This window comes from Medicago sativa, chromosome 2, assembly GCF_051527215.1.
Source record: "Medicago sativa cultivar Bolivia chromosome 2, Bolivia_mono, whole genome shotgun sequence".
Lineage (NCBI taxonomy): Eukaryota > Viridiplantae > Streptophyta > Magnoliopsida > Fabales > Fabaceae > Medicago > Medicago sativa.
The window spans coordinates 27,819,528-27,840,094 of NC_140750.1; the positions used below are offsets into that span (position 1 = coordinate 27,819,528).

The window sequence follows — 20,567 nt, forward strand, 5'->3', positions numbered from 1 at the left end:
GTAAATAAATATAAGGACAATTATTAATAACGTTTTAAAATCTGGTCTTGTAATTTTTTCCAGTACATATGGTGTAAATCAGTCCGTTTCAATGGTTTTCCACAATATCCAAATGCCATAATTCAACTATATTTGTCAACAGTATTTTTGGTTAATGAAACTACAAATTCCACAATGTTCATCAACAATACAAATTTTAACAATCAACTTTTGAGAACTTTTAAATTAATCCCTACCGTTCACTTAAAATAAGTAAATCCAATGGCTCCTAAACAATTTGAAACAAACAAAAATAAAAATTAAGAGGTCTTGCACGGTGACAGACCCATAATGGTCTCGTACCGTAGCCACAGCCATAAATATGACCGAAAAAAAGAAGAAGAAAAACACATAGTTTAAGACACACCGATCACAAATTATTACTGCATTTTACGTACTATACCCGTCCCAATCCGGGGACCCGAAGTCAGTAATCTAACGTGCAAAACCCAGCAATCACTACAAAGTAAATGAAGACTGAACTTAAAGGAACTTGTTCCACGTGACCACAACCCTACAAATAATTGATGCAAAGACATTGTCACTTTTTTTTAATACAAATGATGATTGAATATAAAAATGTTAAAATATGTCTTAACGGTATTTTTTTAACGAAATAAAAGAACAAAGTTTTTTTGTCAAAAAAAAAAAGAACAAATTTTTGTCGTAATGTAGTATTTATTATTTTAATAAATGTTTGATTTTTATTTTTTGGTAAAATACAAAGTGTTCGATTTGTATTTTAAGCCATGATTTCTTTAACAGATAACTCATAACTTAAACAATCAATTTTTTTTTTTGTTACACTTGAACAGTCAATTTAAAACAATTGTTTTTTAATATAATCTTCATCGAAAAACCTTTAAAGTACATATGAATTTAACTTTCTAAATATAATTATATTTCTCGAACTAGTAGTTTTTTCATTTGATTATGCTTGAGAACTTGCTTTATTGATTAAAGAGTCTTTTGCTAATAGTTTAGACCATCAAACATATCTTCTTTCTTGTTTATATTTATTTATGATGGAAATAGTATATTTAGTTCCTCTCACCGCTCTCAAATATCAACACGAATCAATTTTAATTATGATGGTCTAGAATATAAGAAAATATTATTACCTACTTGACTCAATATAAATATATTCTGAAAATTCCTTCAAATTAATTTAAAATTTATAATTTCAAAAATGTTTATTCTTATATTTCTAATGTGTAGTTTGGAGAATGCAATTATATTTTAAATTTTATAAATAACATATGGAGTGTCATTAGAGTATGTTAGTAAGAGTTCTCGTGAGTTTAACTCAGTTGATAGGGATAGTGCATAAAATATACAAAGGTCCGGTATTCGACCACTAAAAAAAATGAGTATCTCAGTAGGAATCATAATTCATTACGACAATATTTTGTAAGAATCAATGTAGTTTTTGGAATTGATATTTTTAGAAAGAAAAATAAAGTATCCAAAGTCCACTTTGGATAGGCTGGAAAGCTGGAAGCTGTACGTTAAAGATTAATTAATGTTTACCTATTGACTTGGTCAAGAAAAAAGTACTTTTTATTTACAAGTTAGATAAGAAGATTACTAGTTTATAGTTAATTATATCGTACAATATAACCTTATCCTAAGACCTTTATATTAGGGTTTCTCAATGGATCCAAAGTAATCAAACTATCTTACACACAACACAATAACCGCAATATGGTTTCAAAAAGGCAAGCATTGACCCTTTTCTTGGTCTTAACAATATTCCCCTTCACTATCAAACCATCATCAAATGGTGGCAATATGGTTGTCTATTGGGGTCAAAACATAGAAGAAAGCACTTTGAAATCAACTTGTGACACTGGTTTTTACAAGATTGTACTCTTACCATTCCTCAATATCTTTCAAGAAGGAAGAATCCCAAAGTTAAACTTCATAGGTCATTGTAATGACAAAAACCCTTGCACAAAACTTGAACCCGAAATAATTCATTGTCAACAAAAAGGTGTGAAAGTTTTTCTTTCCATTGGAGGTGACTATGAAACCTACTCTCTTGGTTCAATAGAAGATGCTAAAAATGTAGCTAATTATCTATTTACTAACTTCCTTAATGGTCAATTTGGTCCACTTGGAAGTGTTACTTTGAATGGAATTAGTTTGGATATTCAAGGAGGTCCAGATCAATGGGAGTTCTTTGCTAAGTATCTTCTCTACATACGACAAAATTACAGGTAATTTTACTATTTTTTTTCTTTAATTAGAAATGTCAATATGTTTAGTACTATATATGTCCATAAATAAGTACTACTATTAAGATGACTTAAAATTATTTAAAAAAAAAAAAAATTAAGATGACTTAATTATGCTTTTAATCCTTATAAATATTGGGTAGATTGATTTTGGTCCCTCCCTAATTTTTTTGTTTTAAGATGCTTATTGTTAAGTATTTAATGATGTGACAGTCCACCTAATTTTTTTTACTTACCCTTAAATAATCTTCTTAAATAAAATTTGAATAAATCTACAAGCTCAAAATCCTTCACCATGTTAATTGTTTATTCTTGTTTGAGTCACTCCTTCACCATGTTTATGTCAAATGAGGGTTTCGATTTCCTTTTCAAGTTATTGTCCTTATTCATATTTAGTCGTCATTTATTTATATTCTTTATCTTTCTCCTCTCACAATGTTTTTTTCTTTGTTGTATTATTTTTCTAGGAACACCATTTTGGTTGTTGTTGTTGTTTTTTTTGTTTTTTGAGGGATTTGGTTGTTGTTGTTGTTTAGTGTTTTTCATTCATTTTGGTTTTTTGTTGTTTGAGGTTAGGTTTGAGAGAAGTTATTTTAAGTGTCAGAGAGAGGAAGAAATGTCATAATGCAAAATAATGTTTGCTCAGGTTTCCTTGAATTTATTTTTAAAAGATTTGTAAAATTATTTAAAAGGTGATGCAGAAATTTGGTGGACTTCTGCGTCATTCAAAATGAGTTAGAACAATATTTTTCTTTTTGTATAAATCAAGTATCTTCGTACGTTATATGGAGGTTAATTCTTCAAGTAAGTATTTTTAAACAAAATAAAAGTTTTTGGAAATTATATTTACATTGAGCAAATACATATTTAAGTCTTTTTAGATTATATATATATATATATATATATATATATATATATATATATATATATATAGTTCTTAAAAAAATCATTAAGTGCACATATTTAAGTCTTTTTAGATTATATATATATATATATATATATATATATATATATATATATATATATATAGTTCTTAAAAAAATCATTAAGTGCACAAAGTTATATGATACAACTAGTTTAGTGTACTAAAGTATTAATATATTTTATTATTTTTATACTAATAATTATATTAACGATTTATAATTAGAAGTTTTAATTGATTATTAGTGATAAAATAAAAAATAAAACTATTTAGATTTATAAATGGATAATTAATTATACATTTAATTAATTAATATAAGTTCAATATGAGTGAAAGTCGGGAGGACCTATATTGGAATAATTAATGAGACCGTAATTGGCCATCAACTCTATATGTAGTATAGATTATGGTCTCAGCATACACATTACATATTCTCTCCATCTCTAAATAGTGCCTAAAGGCATTAAGGCTATGTGTGGATGAGAAAAGAAAGTAAGAGGAAAGATAGTGAAAGGAAAGATTGCATGAGGAAAGAAAGGGAATGAAAAGTGAAGGGATTGTTTTGGTTGTTGGTTTAATAGAAAGTGGATTAGAAAATTGGAGGAAATAAATATCTATTTTTTCTAATTGACAAAGATACCCTTATATATACACACACACCCCTTTAGAAATAAAAAACAATAAAAGTAGGGGTGTTTTGGACTTTTTAAACAAAAATGATTGCTTCCCCAACCTTTCTGCCCATATTGCCATGGAAAGGTTTTTTGTGTGGGACCCATGTGTCTCATTCTTTCGTTAGTTAGTTTCACTTGTTCCAAACCATGGAAAATGCTTCTTTCCCTTGTCTTTCTTTCCCCTCACTATTTATCCATAGAAACAAACACACCCTAAGAGTTCAAATTGAGGAAAAACCGCAAGCCTCGTCAAAATTATTATCGTTGATGCTGAAAGACCTTTCAACATGAAGTCGTGTATTCTCATATCGTTGATAGATCAACATGTCTAGATCCTAAAATTTATAGATGCTCATATATTTATTTGACTTCAACACTAAAGTATGAGTATAGTCATAATATTTGGGACTCCACTTTGGTGTCATAGCTTGTGTGTCATTGGTGCCATAACTTGCATCTCCACCACACACACACATCACACACACATCCCCACACACATCCACACACATCAATGGCCAGGATTTCCCCAATGGCACCAATGGCACACAAGCTATGTTATGGAAGTATTTTCCTAATATTTGTTAATTGTGTATGTCTTGTATTGATGAATTATTAGATTAATTCCAACAAATGGTATCAAAGCGGATTTTCGTGTTTAATTTATTGAGATATATTACTATTGATCTATGTGGATTATCCATGTTTTGGTTTTGGTTCCTTCTTCTCTTGTTTATGAACCTTATTTTACTAGGCAAAGGCTACGGTAGGAGACCTCTTTAGGTCTCCTACCGTAGGAGACTTGAACCTTTTTTTTTTTTGCAAAATGAATAGAAGTCAGCCGTTGGATTATGAACCTCTATGATAGCTAGCATGAACTGATAGCACCTAATATTCTACCCCATGTGTTTCCAATATGTTTTTACCCTTCTGTTTCTCTCCGTTTTTTCTTCTCTCGTCACTGCGACTCCACCGCCGCATCGTTACAGTGTTCCAGCTTCCTTAAAACATTAATTCGTCTTTCATCACAATAACAACTAACACTACAAAATTTGAATGTGAAAACAACATGGTTTCAAAACTGTGAGATAACAACAAATTGATTATGAACATAAGAGAGTGATTTGTAAAGGGACAAGCTTATGGTAAATGCATGTTTGTCTGTTTGAAGAAAGAACAGTATGGCCATAAGGTTCATGAAGCGACTCGTAGTTCTTTAGATCTTGATCCAAATATTGATTATTATTAGGGTCGCAAAACTTAAAGTCGTTTTTCGTGATGCATTCAATTGATTATTATTTTGATCTTAGTCTAGCGATGGAGATTTTGATAAGCTTTGAGCGTTCTGGAAGAAAACGAATCAAAAATTTGATTATTATAACTTTTTCAGTTTGGATCTAAGTTTAGAAGATGGAGATCGGCGTCGACGGTGATGTCGGCAGTGTTAACATCGGCGTTAATATTTGACAGAGAGCTTAGTTAGCTAACCGTGTGAGAGAGAGGAAAAAAATATTCTGGTGTAGACAAAAACTTCTGCTACAGTGTCACCGACGGTGTTGTTTGGATTGGAGAAGATGAACAATCCATATAAACAGGATACCATGTGGCAAGAAACATGTGTTGTTTAAAAGAGGGCTTTTAATCTCAATCATTTAATTCTAATCTAAGGGTCAATAAACATTCATATTATTCTCACATAAAAAAATCATATTAGTTGTAAAAAAAAAAAAAAAAAAGAGGTCTCCTACGGTAGGAGACCTAAGAAGGTCTCCCACCTTAAACGGCGCCTATTTTACTATATTATTATTAACTAACATGTGACCTTGAAAAATCGAGTGTAAATTATTTTTACAAATAGCTCAATTGTTTTTTTTTTTTTACCGACAAATGCAAGTCTTTTTTACCAACAAATACTCAATTATTAGTCCTCCTCTACTCCTTATGCATCGAAAACATGAATGACAAAAAAGCAAATTGATTTGATAGCCCTCTGCTCAATTGCACCAAAACGTACATGATAAAATCATAGCATATGCTTTTGCATCACCGTGGTCCAAAATAAAAGAGAAATGATATTTTGACAACCACTTTTTGATAATTTTTGGACAATTTTATCTCTCATATTCACATGATGTTGTTATCCTCTCTTTTCCTTTTTCTCTCTCCATTGTTTTTGACCAATAAGAAGTGAGAAAAACAAGATTGTCAACAAAGTCGTTATCAAATAAATGTCAAAATATCATTACTCAAATAAAAAGTCTCAACTTTATTATAGAGACGGACCTACCTATAGGGTCAGGGTGCGTACTCTCAATTTTGAACCAAAAAAGAATGGTATTTTCAAAAGAAATGATATTTGAACATTTTCTGACAACTTTTATCATAGTTTTCTTTTTCATATTTACATTACTTCCAACGATCACATTTATAAGTAATTTTTGCATTTTCACATTCATTGAATGAGTGATGTATATAGTCCATATTTATCAATTATTTAATAAATCTGAAAAAGTAAAAGTTGCTTATAAATATGACCAGAGAAAGTATTTTTTATTTTATCTTTCTATTATTTTGGTATTTGTGCAAATATTCAATTTTTCTTTGTAATTTATGGTTGTCCCATAAACTATCAACCAAAAGGTTGTTCAAGTAATTAAAGCCATTTTAGTACTCACTCCCTCCCATTTTAAATGACTTAATTTAAAAATGTGCATTATTCGTATAACATATTTTGACTATATTTTTCTACTAATATATAAATACAAATTATAGCATATATTTTTCTACTAATATACAATTAAAATTATGCATTGACATACGTGACATAATCAACTATAATATATAATAAGGCACAGAAGCATTAAAAAGTATAACTTTTCTCTTTCTTACTTATATTTTGTTTTTATTTTATTTCTTTATTTTTTTCTCTATTGTTTTCAATGAATAAAAAGAGAGAACAAAAAGTTGGTCGCGAAATAGTTATACAAATAATCATCAATTCTCTCATTTATATTTCTCTTATTTACCCGTTACATCAAACAACACATCAAATTTACTTTATTCCTTAAATATTTTTATCTTCTTAGACCATTTACAATGGTTTCAACACTCAACACACACCTTTTCTTTACCTTATTTTCTCTCTCTTCCACCTAATAATTCAACACTCATTCAACTTTTAGACTCTTCAATGATTTATTTTAAAAATATTTAACACTCTACTCCACCACTTTTTATTTCATATTCTTATTTAATTTTAAATTTTTGTTTTTATGATTACAAAAAATTACATTTATCCATTATAATTAAATTAAAATAATAAACACTTAACAATTTATCTTTTAGATTTTTGTATAAACAAAATTTATTTAAATAATTTATTTTTATTTTATTATCTTATATTATTAATAAAAAGGTTCATCTTAAATAAACTCTAGAAATATCAATAATCATTATCAAAACAAACAAACATTACAAATAACTTAAAATGCAATACAATAAACTAAGCACGCGGCACACAAATAACTTAAAATGCAAGACAACAAACTAAGCACACAACACACAAGTAACTTAATTAGTACGATACAAATCATCTTCAATCACGAAACATTCCAAACTTTGCTCATATGTGCTTCACTAGATCTGCTTGCAATTCGTGATGAACATTTGGATCACGCAACTCGGATCTAGCACACACATGATTTGCAAAAGCGGGTAACACCTCGGTCGAGTATGGTTCTCATGCTTTAGGACAATTTTTCCACTCCCAGTGCATGCAGTCAATACTCTCGATCATCCCTGGGAACTCCCGCATTTCACTAACATGTGGTATTCTTTGCAGGTCATCTTGGGTTGGTGCTCTCAGGAACACTTGCTCATACAATCGTATGATTCCTTTACATAATCTATGTAAGCACTCCAATGTTGTAGTACCTCCTATTTTGATGTATTCATCGACCGCATCTGCTGCCACACCATATGCTAACATTCGCATTGTTGTGGTACATTTTGCTAAGGGAGATATACCTTCTTTATTGGTTGCATTAACTCGCTGGGTGAAGTAGTCATCACTACTTGATAGGTCCCCAACGATTCGAAGGAAAACATGTTTTTGCATCCGGTACCGATGACGAAACTTGCATCGTCATATGTAGGCTCATTGGCAAAGTAGTCGTAAATTGACGACTACTTTGCCAATGAGCCTAAATATGACGATGCAATGTTTCGTCGTCGGTACCGGATCCAAAAACATGTTTTCCTTCGAATCGTTGGGGACCTATCAAGTAGTGATGATTACTTCAACCAGCGAGTTAATGCAGCCAATAAAGAAGGTATATCACCCTTAGCAAAATGTACCACAACAATGCGAATGTTAGCATATGGTGTGGCAGCAGATGCGGTCGATGAATACATCAAAATTGGAGGTACTACAACATTGGAGTGTTTATGTAGATTCTGTAAAGGAATCATAAGATTGTATGAGCAAGTGTACCTAAGAGCACCAACCCAAGATGACCTGCAAAGAATACTACATGTTAGTGAAATCGGGGGTTCCCAGGGATGATCGGGAGTATTGACTGCATGCACTGGGAGTGGAAAAATTGTCCTAAAGCATGGGAACCATACTCGACCGAGGTGTTACCCGCTCTTGCAAATCATGTGCGTGCTAGATCCGAGTTGCGTGATCCAAATGTTCATCACGAATTGCAAGCAGATCTAGTGAAACACAAATGGGCAAAGTTTGGAATGTTTCGTGATTGAAGATGATTTGTATCGTACTAATTAAGTTACTTGTGTGTTGTGTGCTTAGTTTGTTGTCTTGCATTTTAAGTTATCTGTGTGCCACGTGCTTTGTATATTGTATTGCATTTTAAGTTATTTGTAATGTTTGTTTTGATAATGACTATTGCTATTTTTAGAGTTTATTTAATTGAAAGATTAACCTTTTTATTAATAATATAAGATAATTAAATATAAATAAATTATTTAAATAAATTTTGTTTTTACAAAAATCTAAAAGATAAATTGTTAAGTGTTTATTATTTTAATTTAATTATAATCGATAATTGTAATTTTATGTAATCATAAAAACAAAAATATAAAATTAAATAAGAATATGAAATAAAAAATGGTGGGGTAGAATGTTAAATGTTTTTAAAATAAATCATTGAAGAGTGTAAAAGTTGAATGAGTGTTGAATTATTAGGTGGAAGAGAGAGAAAATAAGGAAAAGAAAAGGTGTGTGTTGAGTGTTGAAACCATTGTAAATGGTCTAAGAAGAGAAAAGTACTTAAAGAATAAAGTAAATTTGATGTGTTGTTTGATGTAACGGGTAAATAAGAGAAATATAAATGAGAGAATTGTTGATTATTTGTATAACTATTTCACGACCACCTTTTTGTTCTCTCTTTTTATTCATTGAAAACAATAAAGAGAAAAAAAAATAAAGAAATAAAATAAAAACAAAATATAAGTAAGAAAGAGAAAAGTTATACTTTCTAATGCTTCTAGGTTCATGCATGTAAGTGGTGGAGTAGAGTGTTGAATGTTTTTAAAAAAAAAAATCATTGGAGAGTGTAAAAGTTGAATGAGTGTTGAATTATTAGGTGGAAAAGAGAGAAACTGACGTGGAGTGTTGGAAAAAGAAAAAGTTTGTGTCGAGCGTTGAAACCATTGTAAATGATCTAAATGATCTTAGAGTCTCTCTCACATATTTCTCTTCAAACCAAACACGCCATTAAGGAAGAGTGGAAAGATAAATTGGACAATTTATGTGTGTGGTCTTGTGAAATCTTGAGTATGGCTGTGGCTTTTATTTTCAATGCAACTGTCGATACATTATGTTCTATACTTACATGCATGAACATAAAAGTATAGCTTGAGTTAGTTTTAATTTTTTGCTTGCTGGACATTATGGATTTTGGAGAACGTATGGTTTTAAATCTTTTGATAATTCATGAGTGACTATGCAAAATATTTTGTACTCGGCTTTCGGAAATTGTGTTGCTTAAACAAAATATTCATTTTTCATATTTGATTTGAAATTAAATATTTGGTTTATTCCATGATTGTGATATTTGAACTTATTGTTATTAAATTCTCTATGATAATATATTGGGTTAAATATATTTTTGATCTCTACAAAAATTTAGAATTTTGTTTTTAATCCCTATAAAACAAAATCACAACTTTTGGTCTCTATAACATTTTCTTTTAGCACTTCTAGAGACCAAAAATGCTGACGAAAAGTTTTACAGAGACTGAAAATGTTGATGAAAAAGTTTATAAAAGACTAACAATGCTGGCGAAATTTTTTACATGGACTAAAAAAATGCAATTTTATTTTGTATAGACTAAAAAGGAAATTCTGAGTATTTATACAGACCAAAAACATATTTAACCCTAATATATTTTTCAATCATGCATTTTGAGAATATTTCATACAATTCTTGTTTGATTTTAAGTTTGCTATCGCAACAAGAGCTGCCAAGTAATCTTACGATTGTGAGGAATAGAGTAAACTTACGGATTCAACCTACATTTGTGGGTAATATCTTGTATGTCCAAGTCATTCTCCATTTAATTTATTAAATTATCGAGTAATTGTGGTCGAGTTGGTTGAAATAATAAGTTGCACACATCAACTTCTGCTGCATAAATGGTTCAAGAAACAATAACCACTTGCCAATGGGGTTTGTCACCCATCTCTTTGTATGTGTTTCTGGATTACCTTCGTTGTTACATAAAGACCTTTGAATTTTTCTCTTTACCCAAATAGATTTGCTCATTCTCATAGTAAATGACCAAAATGCCCCTGCGTAAGTTAACTCCCGCAGCATGAGTTAACTCACGCTAGTGCAAATCTCATTCACTCTCAGCATGAGTTAACTCACGCTAGGGCAAATCTTAGCGTGAGTTAACTCACGCTAGTGTAAATCTCTTGTAAATCTCTGCATGACTTAACACACGTAGCGTGAGTTTACTCACGCAAATTTAACACAAGCGTGAGTTACTTTGAGAATGAGCAAATCCATTTGGGTAAAGAGAAAAATTCAAGACCTTTCATCATGGATCCAAGTATTCCTATAATTTTTGATAAATCAACATGTGATAGTGATAGCATTCAGAACCCACAAAGACTCAAGAGGGCCATAATTAAGCCAGCATGGACTAAGAATTATATTCTCAAGTAGTATTGGGCCTTGTATTTATTTTACTTATCTTTGTAAGGACCTATCATGTGACCCAGGCCCATAAGTTGTAATAGGTCTAAACACTGTAGCCTAGCTACTTAAAGAGCTAGTGTGCCTCCTTGAAGGCTATGAACAAATCTGAACTTATTTTATCATTTCTTTATGTGTTATTTTCTTTCTTTGTTCTTTGGCATAGCTTAGAATTTGTTACGATCCTACTCAAATCCATCAGCAGTGCTTGGAAGAAACCCATCATGCAACCCACCTCCACTTCACCGAACAAATTGGAATTCTCAATACAAAACTGGACAACCAACAACACCTACTAGACTCACACGACGAAAATTTGCTCAACATCATCAACGCTCGGCACGACTCACTCACAACTCTCATCACCACCGCGCTGCAGCAACGTCCTCCGCCATCTGACCCTCCTCCGCCTCCACCGTTAACCTCAGGTAACGAATCTGCTCACTCTACTACAAACGCAATATTGTCCTTTCCAGCCTCTCCCTTACCATCACACCATACCCATTTTTCCACTGTCCTCAACACACCCACAACCGGTCTCATTAACCCAGTCTCAAGCTCCAATACTCACACTACCACAAACACCATATTTACTTCACCGACCGCTTCCTTACCCGTTTCTCTGTCGATAAACTACCAACACACCCCTTCCCCACAACCAACCATATATCCATCACCATACCCACAAACACCCCAACTAAACCACAATTTGAATTTTGGTAACAATATTCCTTTTGGCATCTTTCCCTCACAAAAATCACCCTACCACACACCTGCACCTAACTCCTATATCTCACCAACACCCCAAAACCAACCTCCTATTCCTATCCGACAACCTAAAATTGAACTCACACCGTTCAACGACAACAACCCGATATAATGGTTGTTTCAAGCAGAACAGTTTTTTGCCTTTTATAACATCCCCACCGAGAACCGTTTGTCACTGGCCTCCTTTTATATGAAGGGTGATGCCCTTAGTTGGTACAAATGGATGTACCAAAACCACCAATTGTTTGATTGGGCCTCTTTCTCTAAAGCATTGGAACTACATTTTGGTCGCTCCACCTATGAAAACCACCAAGCCCAATTGTTCAAATTGCGTCACTATGGCTCGGTTTCCGAATATCAAACACAATTTGAAAAGTTAGGAAACCGCGTGCTTGGCTTACCCCCTGATGCTTTACTCAATTGTTTCATCTCTGGCCTCATTCCCGAAATACGCCATGAACTCGCCGTCCAACGACCTTACACCATCACACAAGCTATCGATCTTGCCCAGCTCATTGAGGCAAAGATCAAGGACTCCAAATCCCGACCCACAAGGCCTTACTCCCAAGCCACCAGCACGCCTTTAAACCACCCAGCAGTTCTTTCCACAGTCCCAAAACAAGCTGCAATTACTAACCCTCTGCCTACAAAACTTCAAATTCCTAACCACACCACCCCTCCTTCCAAGTTACCTATCCGGCGTCTTTCCTTAACCCAAATGCAAGAACGGCGTGCTCAAGGCCTATGTTATAATTGTGATGAGAAGTATGTAATGGGCCACCGATGTGCCACTGGACGTTACTTATTGATGATTTTGGAACCCGAATCCAAAGAGGAAACCGACAACGTCATTGCCGAACCTGAAACACTTGATGAGGAACCCTCATATTTCCATTTATCACCGCAAGCTCTAACCAGCCAGAGTTCGACCAACACCCTCAAATTCAGAGGTATCCTTTACGGCCTACCCGTTTTTGTTTTGGTTGACACCGGTAGTACCCATAATATCCTACAACCATGCATTGCTACTCATCTCGACATACCACACTCCCCAATTTACCCATTTTCGGTCATGGTTGGCAACGGCTCCCGTATTCACTGTGATCGTTTTTATCCTAATGTCCCTATAACACTTCAAAGCAACCTTTTCCACATTCCCTTTTATCTATTACCTATCGAAGGAGCCGATGTTGTCCTCGGTATGGAGTGGCTAAATCCCATTGGGGCAAATTTCTCCATCCCTTCCATCTCCTTTTCGCACAATTACACAACCATCACACTTACAGGAGAACAAACCTCTCATCCCACACAATCTACTTACCATTTTATACGCCACCTTGTCCACACTGATTCTATCGCGTCCCTACACATAATGACTTGCTCTTCAACCATCGAACCACAACAACCAACTCCTCCCAACACAGAAATTCTGCCAGCTGACTTTCCCCATGACATACGGTCACTCCTCCACACATATAAACCAATCTTTCAAACACCCCATGGCCTACCTTGTAACACCCCGTTTTCCCAACATGTAAAATAATACATAAAGATCAGAGTATTCAACTTAAAACAGGATGTCACACTTCTTCAAAATCATAAATGGAATAAATAACAATTCATCCTTCATAAATTGGTCAACATAAATATTCAAAAACTTCGCAGCGGATTTTAATTCAACAACATAATTAGTCTTGGCACGAAGACCTCATCAAAACATCTCGTAATAATCCAAAAACTAAATCATAGTCATGTAAAATCATAAGCAGTATGTAAGGAATGGAAAATAGCCACAAAAGTTCCCATCCCGTTACGTATCAGAGCACCTGAAGACACAGTGAGAGATAGCCACTCACGACAGCAATCAACAACTACTTATTCTCGATCACCTGCAAGTTACTCATACGAAGAGCAACATTTCCAAGCAGAAGGGGTGAGATTTCACATTCAATAATAATAAGCATATAATTCATCAGCAGAATTTAACAACATAAATAACACTTATTTAACTATGTTACTTCTTCGTAATACTTCTTAATTCAACTCCTTAATTTATTGATAACTTGACAACAACGACAATAGATCAACTACGACATCCATAACTTCGACTAGACATCAAGGACGATGCAACAACAACTCTTTAACTTGACAATGCAACAACAACTAAGACATCATGCATGTGGTACCATTCAGGGCATAAGCCCTCGTCTCTATTGAGCATAAAAGGCTCCCAGGGCTTGAGCCCTCGTCACTTTCAAGCACAAGGCTCCAGGGCTTGAGCCCTCGTCGCTATTGAGCAAAATGCTCCAGGGCATAAACCCTCGTCTTTAGGGGTGAATGACTAGCATTCCAGGGCATGAGCCCTCTTCTCTGACAATGATGATGCATGGACTCAACAACAATACTTGACGACCAACGACTTCGACGACATCGACAAACAACTTACAACTTTAACAACATCGACAAACAACTTACAACTTTAATGACATTGACGACAACAGTGGTGACGACAACGACAACGACTTCACATCATAATCATGTTCATCAATCTTAAACAACATCATATAACATCGTATCAAATATCAACAATTCATCATGCATCTTTGTAAAAACATAATAAATTATTAACAACATATTTTCATGTCAAACCAAGGCTACTGGAAAGATATCACAATTATCAACAACTTTCATGTTTACAACAAAGATCAATTCAAAACAGAAACATATGAACAAAACACAAAAACATGAAACAGAGAATGCTATCACTGGCAATTTCGCTAAGACCTCCTTGGAGTATTTTCATCCTAACTCAAAGATCAAACATCATTTTCACGTCAAACCAAAGCCACTAGAAAGCTAACAAAATTATCTAAAACTTTCATGTTTATACCTAAGACCTATTCTGTACCGATCAATACCAGTTTTCATTTCAAATTCGGAAAAGTTGTGTTGAAAGTCCATAAAAATTCACTGTGACCTACGTGCAGTAATTTGACCATAACTCAAGTTCTATAAATCCTTTTGAAGTCAAACCAACGACATTAGAAAGCTAACATCCATACCTACAACTTTCGTGTTTACACCTAAGACCAATTCTCTACCGATCAATACCAGTTTTCATTTGAAATTCGAAAAAGTTGTTCAGAAAGTCCATAAAAATTCACTGTGACCTACGTGCAGTAATTTGACCATAACTCAAGTTCTATAAATCGTTTTGATGTCAGACCAACGACATTAGAAAGCTAACATCCATACCTACAAATTTCGTGTTTATACCTAAGACCAATTCCGCACCGATCAATACCAGTTTCTATTTCAAAATTCGGGGCAGAGATAAGAAAAAAATCAGGAAAATCAACTTATATTATTCAAACTTCACATTCATTCAAAATCATCACAATCAACAACAACAACTCAACATAATTCATACTCAATTCATAATATGACATTAACAACAACAATCATCAACAACCACAAATCAACAACAACATAACATAAATCATCAATTGAGCATAATTCATCAATTAAATTGCAATTCAAAACCCTATCTTCTTTTCAAACCCTAACTTCTTTAATCATCAAAATAAAACAACAACAAACATGTTAAACCCTATTTCAGAACCATATACTTATGATTAAAGAAGGTTAGTCCCACCCTTACCTTAGATTGATTAGCAGCAAGGTCTACAGACTTCTCCTTCTCTGACTCTTCTCTTCTCTTCTCTTCTCTCTAAACCTTGTTTTCTCCAAATTCTTGTTTTTGCATATATTCCTCTTTCAACCTAATATCTCCTCTATTTATATTACTAATTACTCTTCTTAAATCTGATTAGGCCCAATAACTCTCTTCTTTCTATTTCAGCCCCCAAATCTACTTATTCTAATAATTATATTTCTCCACTAAATATATTCTCCCACTAAATATCTTCTTCCACTAAATATACTCTAATAAATAATAAAATAAAGTCACTCAATAAAATATCAACATATCACATAATTAAATAAATCATATAATTCGACTCTATCTCAAGAAAAATAATTAAATAACAAGGAGGGCGTTACATACCTCCCACTCACCCACACGATCACCTTATCCCACTCCTACCAAATACCGCTCCCATCAATGTTAAACCTTACCGTTACCCACACTCCCAAACTGAAGCTATGACCACAATAATCCGGTATATTCTTAAAGATGGAATAATCACACCAAGCAACAGCCCATACTCTTCCCCAGTTTTATTGGTTCGAAAAAAAGATGGGACATGGCGGTTTTGCGTTGATTATCGAGCCCTCAATGCTGTCACGGTCAAGGACCAGTTTCCAATACCAACCATAGATGAACTTTTGGATGAATTGGGAGCAGCAACTGTTTTCACAAAGTTGGATTTGTGTTCGGGTTACCATCAGATTCGAGTTATGCCAAAGGATACACACAAAACAGCTTTTCGCACTTTTGACGGACATTATGAGTTCTTAGTTATGCCTTTTGGTTTGACTAACGCTCCCTCTACTTTTCAATCTGAAATGAATGATTTATTCCGTCCATTTTTACGTAAATTTGTTTTAGTTCTTTTTGATGATATTTTGATTTATAGCACTTCTTTGTTTGACCATTTACACCATTTGCAGTTGGTTATGGAATTGCTTTATCAAAATCAGTTTTTTGTCAAATTATATAAGTGTGTCTTTACAGTACCTCAAGTGGATTACTTAGGACATGTTATTTCTGCCGACGGCGTGTCACCTGACCCGGAAAAGATCACGGCTATCTTAGACTGGCCGGTTCCTCTCTCCCTCACCGCGCTATGTGGATTTTTGGGTATTACAGATTCTACCGTCGATTCGTTCAGAATTATGCTACTATTGCAGCACCTCTCACAGATTTGCTAAAAGCTACAAAATTTACATGGAATACATCAGCAGATGAAACTTTTACAAATTTAAAAATCATTATGACCACTACACCGGTTCTCCTTCTTCCAGATTTCTTTAAGACCTTCACACTGGACACGGACACATCTGCTGTAGCTATTGGGGCAGTTCTGTCACAAGAAGGCCATCCGCTTGCCTTTTTCAGCCGAAAAATGTGTCCTCGGATGCAACGGTCTTCAGTCTATGTCCGGGAGATCTTTACTATTACGGAGGCCATCAAGAAATGGCGACAATACCTAATAGGAAGACATTTTCATATATTCACAAATCAGAAGAGCCTCAAGGAGTTATTGACACAAACAATACAAACTCCAGAACAACAGAAATGGGCTGCAAAACTCCAGGGATTCAGTTTTGAGATTTGTTACAAACCGGGCAAAACAAACCTTGTGGCTGACGCTTTGAGTAGGAAACACGCCCCAGATACAGCAACACTACTTCTGACTGTTTCTTCAGTTGTTCCAAACATTCTGCAAGACCTACGCACCTTCTATTCCAGTCACGAACAAGGCCAACAACTAGTCTCAGTTCTGCCAGACTCCAACAGCTCACTCTACACTTTTAAGGAAGGCTTGCTCTTCTTCAAAGACCGCATATTTCTTCCAGACCTCCCTGACTGGTGATCAGCTATCATTTTTAAGTACCACAACTCTCCATCTACAGGACACTCAGGCACTAAACCAACTTTCTCCCGTCTGGCAACATCATTCCTATGGCCAGGAGCACACCGTGATGTCAAAGAATGGGTCAAACACTGCTTCGTGTGTCAACAAAATAAATACCTACCAACAAAAAAACAGGGCTTATTACAACCATTGGAGACACCGAAACAAGTCTGGGAAGACTTATCTATGGACTTTATCACACACTTACCAAATTCACATGGCCACATAGCTGTTTGGGTCGTTTGTGACAGATTGTCCAAATTCGTCCACTTCATCGCCTTACCCACCAGATTCGGTGCCAAAGATCTTGCCCTTCGTTTCTCCACAGAAATCTGCAGACTAAATGGAATACCCAATTCAACTATGTTAGACAGGGACCCTATCTTTTTAAGCACATTTTGGAAAGAACTTTTTAGAATCCAAGGCACAACACTGAGATTCAGTTCAGCATATCATCCGGAGATGGACGGACAAGTGGTAAATCGGAGTTTAGAAACATACCTTCGTTGCTTAGCCAGCGATCATCCCAAGCAATGGTTCAAATTTCTACACTTAGCTGAATACTGGTTCAACACCAGCTTTCACTCAGCCATTAAAATGTCCCCCTTTGAAGCTCTTTATGGCAGATCACCCTCAACAGTCCGTGACTATGTGAAAGGCCAAACCAAGTTGGTTGACCTTGAATCCTCCCTGCTACACAGACAACAGATTTTCAGCAACCTCAAAGAAAACTTCAATGGCAGTAAATAGAAAATGGAGGCCCAGGCAAATCAAAAGAGAAAAGACAGTACCTTTGAAGCTGGGTAGATGGTGTGGTTGCGCCTCTAGCCTTATCGGCAACACACAGTTCACCGTCGTACCTTTCCTAAGTTGGCAAAACATTACTACGGACCTTTCACCGTCCTCCGCCGTATCGGCGTTGTAGCCTACGAGCTCGATCTCCCTCCTTCCTCTCGGATCCACCCGGTTGTACACGTTTCTCGGCTCAGAGCATACTATGGAGACAAGCTCACAAGCCATTTTCGACCTATCCCACCCGACCTTGAAAAAGCTCTGTGTGATCCTGTTGTAGAAATGGAAATAGATGAGGTTCTCAGCACATGAAAGGAACCAGAAGAAGAGAAAGTATCAAATGACAAAGAGAAGAACGAAGAGGTCTCTAAACCAAAGGAAGGTGAAACACAAGTCTCTCCATCAAACACAAATGACTCTCACCCACTTTCCGAAGACGTTGTGGTTTCCCATACCACTTTAACCCCACAACCCAACTCTACACCACGTGATCATTTTCCCATTAACCAAGGCTTATCTCCACCGTCAGATGATCTGCCACTAGCTGTAAAGAATTCCTTGAAACTCTCACCCACTTGTCCCAATGTCCCTATTTCCCACAACAAATCTCAACCACTCAATTCAACTACCACCACACTCACCCATCCAGATGAGTCTCTGAGTCAGTCAAAGAGGGTGCACCATACGACTGCCCCCGCTGGATCGCTCAACCCAAACGTTTCTTCTGGACCGGATAGTATTGATAGCATTCAGAACCCACAAAGACTCAAGAGGGCCATAATTAAGCCAGCATGGACTAAGAATTATATTCTCAAGTAGTATTGGGCCTTGTATTTATTTTACTTGTCTTTGTAAGGACCTATCCATGTGACCCAGGCCCATAAGTTGTAATAGGTCTAAACACTGTAACCTAGCTATTTAAAGAGCTAGTGTGCCTCCTTGAAGGCTATGAACAAATCTGAACTTATTTTATCATTTCTTTATGTGTTATTTCCTTTCTTTGTTCTTTGGCATAGCTTAGAATTTCTTACGATCCTACTCAAATCCATCAGATAGATCCAAAAATTTATACATGTTCATATGTTCATTTCGCTTCCGCGTTAAAGTACGATTATAGTCATAATCTTTGCTATTGAGCATCTCTTGTATTGATGAATTATTATATATTAGTAGAAAAATATATTAATTGATGTTTTGTTGATATTTAAAAAAATAAATAAATAACATGCGGCAGACAAATATACCAAATCTAAGACTTAATATGAGACAAGAGGAACTATATGTTAGTATTATGTTTTTTTGATGGAGATATAAAATGTTCAACTTTCTTATCTTTTCTTTGTTTAACTTCTCACACTAACTAATTATATCTATTATAGGTACTTTTATTTAGCTGTTGCATCCCAATGTATTATTCCAGATCAGTACCTTGACAAAGCTATCAAAACTGGCTCATTTGATTATGCAATTGTTAAATTCTACAATAACCCTAAAATTCAATATGATCGAATAAACTCCAATGATACATTGCTTGCACGATCAAGGAATTCTTGGACGTGGTTAGTTCAACTGGATAATAAAGTTTTCATGGGACTTCTAGGATCAGCTACTGCAGCTCCTAGTAGTGGTTACATACCACAAGATTATCTCATATCTAATGTTCTTCCTCACATTTTACAATCTTATAACTATGGAGGAATTGTGATTTGGGATAGATTCCATGATGATGAAAATAGTTACAACAAACAAATAGACGAGCATGTTAAGCGGCATGCTCTTCAATTTGTGACGCAAGTTTTCAAGGCAATAGAAAAGGTTTGTCTCGGCATCTTTGAACGTCTTGTTTCCGAATTAAATTAGCTTTGTTATCATCCAAATCTAAGGATCGTGATCTTTAACCCATTTTTTAGCTGCAAAAGTAGTCTTAGTTTTATGTGGTTTTTGCTAAGCACTGCTGGGTTTATTTGTTTTCTCAAATATTCTTTGAGTTTGCCTTAATGTACCACCTTTTGGCTGGATTTGTTATTTAGGGAGGGTGAATTTTGTACTTCAGTTTTGGAGTGAAACATTGTGTTTGGTTCCTTTTTCTTCTGCCATTTTCTGCTCCTGCATGTTCAGTTCTGTTGTAACTTCAGTCTCAAATCTGGGTAAGTCTTGTGCTCAGGGGAGTAATAGACTCTTTGGTCGTATCAAAATTTTAAAATAGTCCCTGATTGTACATTTGTTAGTCTAAATAGTTCTTGATGTTGAAATGTTTCACTAATATTGTTATATTAGTCCTTCAACATACTTACTTATTATCATGTCAATCATTA

At 34.6% G+C, this 20,567-nt stretch overlaps 1 pseudogene across 1 annotated transcript; it reads left to right on the plus strand.

The window, feature by feature from the left end:
- Nucleotides 1-1,665: 1,665 nt before the first annotated feature.
- LOC146945957 (acidic endochitinase-like) lies at nt 1,666-20,348 on the plus strand (annotated as a pseudogene). Its single transcript, XR_015026557.1, has 2 exons — nt 1,666-2,258; nt 19,632-20,348. The product of XR_015026557.1 is annotated as an acidic endochitinase-like (transcript).
- Nucleotides 20,349-20,567: the final 219 nt, after the last annotated feature.